Genomic DNA, 5,836 nt, shown 5'->3' with positions numbered 1-5,836 from the left:
CACCTTTCTTTGTTGTTGTATGCTTGTTGGCTTGCTAAGTAGTTTGTTGCCCAACATATCTATCTTGGAGCTTGCTTGTCATATAGTTTGCATTCACCTAGTTGCATATCTAGTGAACTCTTTTATCCGCTAAGCCTTAAAATCTACAAGAAAGATTAAAATTTGTAGTCTCCTATTCACCCCCCCCCCCTCTAGTCGACCATATCGATCCTTTCAGAGAGAAACTGACACTTGTCATTTGAGAGCATCCCATCCTCCGAGGACTTTGAGCGAAAATCATCAAGTGAGGAAAACCCAAACCCAAACACCTACAAACCCCAAGTGATTGAGCATCACTGAAGAGATTGATCCTGCGTGGATCCAACGCTTGTTACCTTTGAAGACCTTGCTTCTTCCAGACGGTTAGGCGTCAAGGTCTAGAGCATCCAAGAGGAATTGTGGATCGCCGAGTGACCAAGTTTGTGAAGGTTCTGAAGTCACCCGAAGACTTACCACGAGTGATTGGGCGAGGTCTGTGTGACCTTAGCTCAAGGGGAATACAGTGAGGACTGAGTGTTTTGGACTGCGTGTTCAGAACTGGGTGTCCAGGACTGTGTGTCCTCAGGTTTAAATACCTAGCCACCCTAACCGGACGTACAACTGTCACAGCAGTTGGAACTGGTCTACCAAATCATTGTATTCACCAAGCTCACTGGTTCTATTTCCTCAACTCTTTCATTTCCTCATAACTGTGTTGAGTGCTTGTTCGTATCTGTGTCTGAAGACTTTGACTGAAGACTTTCTCAATTTCCTCAGTTCAATTTCTTTAGTCAGTTTGTCTTCATCCTGTGCTTACGCTTTCGGTACTATGTGCTTATCTTCATTTCATCATGATGACTATGCTTGTGTTCTGTTATGTTTACTTTTGAGTACTTATTCCGCTGCTAGTAGTTCTTCGCTAAGGAATTTCCTCACCTGCAAATTCCTCAGTGAAGAATTCATAAAAAATCTCCTATTCACCCCCCTCTAGTCGATGTAACACACTTTCAATGGTGGGAGTGACAAAGGGAACACCATTCTCCACAATGTACCAGAGATCGTTATTAATTGCCTCAAGATGCATGCACATCTTATTCTTCTAGTAGGGGTAGTCCGTCCCATCGAAGGTAGGACACCCAGCAGAAACCTTGATCATACCTGCGGTCGACATAACTAAAACTCCAGTCGGTTAAACCAAAATCACACAGAACAAGGGGGTACCTTGCTCTGATACCAATTGAAAGTGCGTTATATCGACTAGAGGGGGTGAATAGGCGATTTTTATGAATTCTTCACTAAAGAATTTCAGGATAGGGAAATTCCTAAGTGAAGAACTACTTGCAGCGGAATAAGTACTCATAATTAAACATAACAGAGCATGAGCATGGTCTTCATGAAGAAATGAAAACAAGCACAGAGTACAGAAATCATAAACACATGATAACACAGGCTAAGACAAACAGACTGAAGAAATTAAACTGAGGAAATAGAGAAAATCTTCAGTCAAAGTCTTCAAACAGTTATGAGCAAGCACACAATACAGAAATGAGTAAATGGAACCAGGTAGCTTGGTGAAGACAATGATTTGGTAGACCAGTTCCAACTGTTGTGACAGTTGTACGTCTGGTTAGGGCGGCTAGGTATTTAAACTTGAGGACACACAATCCCGGACACCCAGTCTTGAACACGCAGCTCAGGACACTCAGTCCTCATCATATTCCCCTTGAGCTAAGGTCACACAGACCTTGCCCAATCACTCGTGGTAAGTCTTCAGGTGAATTCCAAACCTTCACAGACTCGGTCACTCGGTGATCCATAATTTCCTCTTGGATGCTCTAGACCATGACGCCTAACCGTCTGGAAGATGCACAGTCTTCAAAGGTAACAAGCATCGGATCCACGCAGGATCAATCTCTTCAGTGATGCTCAATCACTAGGGGTTTGTAGGTGTTTGGATTTGGGTTTTCCTCACTTGATGATTTTCACTCAAAGTCCTCAGAGGATGGTATGCTCTCAAATGACAAGTGTCAGTTTCTCTCGGAGCAGCCAACCAGCTAGTGGTTGTAGGGGGGCGGCTATTTATAGCCTAGGGAGCAGCCCGACATGATAAGACATAAATGCCCTTCAATGATATGACCGTTAGGTGGGTAGATATTTTGGGACAACTGGCGCATAGCACAGCAACGGTCGGAATTTTGAGTATCAAATTCCTTAGGGCTATCATGTTCCTCACTGTGTAGGCAATCCGCACTGGCGAATTCCTAACTCCTCAGTCAGATCAAATTTCTCAGAGACCAGAAGAATTTTGTCTCTGTCACTGAAGAAATTGACTGAACTATATGAGATTTCCAATAGCTTCACTCGAAGGGATTGGTAGGTGTAGGATTTTGAGTTGAGCATCACTTAGAAATTTTTCCTTAGTATTTCCTCGACCCCCTTTAACAGTACGATGTTTTCTATGACTCAAGAAAGAGAAAATGAAACTACAAAGACAAAAGTCTTCATGCTTCATGTTCCTCGAATGAATACCAAGTCTTCAGAATTACACCAATTTCTTCACTTTCAAAGTCTTCAGAAAGTCTTCAGAAATCCAAAGTCTTCAGTCGAAGAACTTCATGTTTAGGGGTCGACTTTCTCTGTAAATATCAAACTCCTCATATACTTATAGACATGTGTACACTCGCAAACGCATCAGTCCCTTAACCTATAAGTCTTCAATACACCAAAATCACTAAGGGGCACTAGATGCACTTACACACCTCGATCATATCGTAGCGGTGCTTAGGCGAAGCCCTGCGTCGGTAGCAACATCATCACCGTCATCACGCCGTCGTGCTGACGGAACTCTCCTGTGAAGCTCTGCTGGATCGGAGTTCGTGGAACATCATCGAGCGGAACATGTGCTGAACTCGGAGGTGCCGTACGTTCGGTACTTGGATCGGTTAGATCGTGAAGACGTACGACTACATCAACCGCGTTCTTATAACGCTTCCTCTTACGGTCTACGAGGGTACGTGGACGATACTCTCCTCTCTCGTTGCTATGCATCACCATGATCTTGCGTGTGCGTAGGAATTTTTTTGAAATTACTGCGTTCCCCAGCAAAAGGATAACCATCAAGTCATGGGAAAGAAGTGGGAGAAGGTAAGGGACTCTGGTGACGCCGCGGCTACAAAAATGTCGTCCACATGGGCGGGCGTTTTTTCGGCAAGGTAGAACAAGAAAGAGGAGAGGTACAAACTCATGTTGGATGCGCAAAAGAAAAAGATGGATTGAGACCGGAAGAGGACGGAAAAGAAGCTGGATATTGAGAGGGAGAAGATCGAGTTGGAGAAGCAAGAGGCCGCGATCAAATAGGAACTCGAGAAGGACAATACATTTGGATAGATTGAGCTTGAGCAGGAAAGGTTGCAATTCGCATGGGATGCGAAGGATGCGAAGATCATGTTGACGGACGAAACCCTTTTGGATGAGCATATGCAAAGAAGTGGCTTATGGATAAGAAGAAGGAGATCAACGAGCGTAGGGAGTACGATCGGTGAGGGCGGCTGTGGCAGTGGCGAAGCATGCAGCAAGGATGCATGCCGAGCGGGACAACCCAGATGCAGGCGGAGCAGGATGCTAGCATGGCCTTGGAGCAGGCGGCATGGGTGGCGTCCGACAAGCACGGACGGAGCTACGATTGAGCCACGCCCCAGGCCCCAGGCCTGCTACAGTACGCAACGGTGTTGCTACACGGCCCAAAATGCCATAGTAACTGAAGTATGTATTTTGCACGCCCCAGGCCCAGGCCCAGGCCCCCTGATCTGGGTCCTGGATCCGCCACTACCAACAAGTGATACGGCAAGCGAGTCATCTATTACGCTTGGACATGGATTTCAATTTGGCATGTCCCTTTTGTTAAACTATTATTTGTTTTTCTTTGTTTCGAACAATACGGACAATTTTTACATTGTATGATCGACGTGTATGAATCGTATGGATTTAAATATCCACATTTAGGGCACGTGGATGTGCGGCAATATGAGGAACTGGTTACGATGTCTATGAACACGCCCGCAGGTGTATAGAGAGCGGATTTGCCATGTCCGGAAATGACGTGTGGATCCACGATTTCGACTGTGCCCCTGTATCAATGTAAGGCCACACGTGTTACAGTCCAGATTTACACAAGTTCCCGTAGACACGCTGCATTGCCCTCCAAAACTTTGAAGTGTGTATAAATGTCCTGCAAAAAGAGATTTCCCACCATCTCACTCCGCTCTCTCCAAAGCTGCCCGCGATCCCGATGGAGGCCAGCCATGCCCACTCGCCGACCCTTTCCTCGTCCGAAACCATAATGGCCGCCCTCCTCTCATCCGTTCCCGCCGTGCGGCTCCCTTCGCTGGTCCGGGCGCTTGGCGCGGACGCGCGCCGGCAGCGCGGCCGCCTCGCGTTCCTCCTCCTCTCCCCGCCGCATTTCGCCCGCGCCCTCGCGCGGCTCCGCTCCATGCCTCTCCCAGCCAAGGCCGCGCTGCTCGGCCGCGTGCTCCTCCGCTCCCTCCTCATGCTGCTCCCGGCGCTCTCCCCCGACGGCTCCCACCACCTCCTCCGCCTCCCGACGCCCGACCTCGACGCCGCGCTCCTGCTCGTGGCCATGTGCGACTCCTACTCCCCGGCCGCCTCCTCCGCGTCACCCGTGGACTGGCACGCGCTGCTCGTCGACGACGTGGTGCGCAACGCGCTCTCCATCTCCGGCCTCGGCGGCACGCCCTGGGCCACCGTCGCGCCGTACCTCGACGCGGCCGCCAAGTGCCGCCGGTTCGCGGACGTCGTCTCGGAGGACCGCGCCGTTGCCGGCGTCGGTGGCGATGGTAACAAAAACAGCGTGGGGCGCGGAGGTGCGTCGCACGCGACAGTGCTGGCGCTGCCGACCGCGCCCGGGGACGGGACCCCGTGCGCGATCTGCAGGGAGGAGATGGCGCCCGGGCGCGGCGGGGTGTGCGTGCTGCGGCCGTGCGGGCACCGGTTCCACTGGCCGTGCGCGCTGCGGTGGCTGGCGCGCCGCAACACCTGCCCGTGCTGCCGCGCCGAGCTGCCCGCGGAGGACGCGCTCGCCGAGACCCGGCGCCTGTGGCGCGCGGTCGAGAGGATGGCGGGAGACAGCGGCGGCTGTGCGTGACAGCGCCGGCTGGATCAGAGCGCGCGGCCCGCGTACGGGACGTGCGTTTGGACGTGCTCGCCTGTCCCGGTCTCCACTCTCCAGTTGCAAGTACTGGTGTCAGATTCGTGTGGATGGCGATGGCTTTGGTGGGCCCGCGTGCCGAATAATGGTGCAGGATTACTGTTAGGTACATAAACAAATGGAATGGGATCGAATGTATACTCGTAATTAGGGCTCATCATGCCGTATCATCACAATGCAAAATGTGGGTTTAGTTTTGTGTTAGCTTTGGTGGATCCGAAGCAGGTTTCGGGGGAGAAGGTAGGTATCGTCGTTTTGCAGCCTAGTTGCTGCTTTTTAGGCTTCTTGGTGATGATGTTGGCGCCTCCAACAACATGCATCATGTACGTGTGGATATTTCTAAAAATATATATATATATACGTGTGAATTATTGTAAGATCGTACTACTGCGGTCACTTCGCGGGAGTAATTTTTTTTAAACATCCTATCTATTCATTTCCAATCACGGCAGTATAACGAACATCAAAAATAATAAAAAAATTATATCCAGATTCATAGACCATCTAGCGACGACTACACGCCGGAGGCATGCCGCCATCATCGTCCCTCCCTCACCGGAGCCGAGCAAACTTGTTGTAGTAGACAGTCGGAAA

At 50.0% G+C, this 5,836-nt stretch overlaps 1 pseudogene; it reads left to right on the top strand.

Moving 5' to 3' along the window:
- Positions 1-4,226: 4,226 nt before the first annotated feature.
- Positions 4,227-5,588, top strand: LOC119301869 (annotated as a pseudogene).
- Positions 5,589-5,836: the final 248 nt, after the last annotated feature.

This window comes from Triticum dicoccoides, chromosome 1A (genome assembly GCF_002162155.2).
Source record: "Triticum dicoccoides isolate Atlit2015 ecotype Zavitan chromosome 1A, WEW_v2.0, whole genome shotgun sequence".
In the NCBI taxonomy this organism is placed as follows: domain Eukaryota; kingdom Viridiplantae; phylum Streptophyta; class Magnoliopsida; order Poales; family Poaceae; genus Triticum; species Triticum dicoccoides.
The sequence above is the reverse complement of the archived record's forward strand: the minus strand, read 5'-3'. Positions and strand labels throughout refer to the sequence as shown.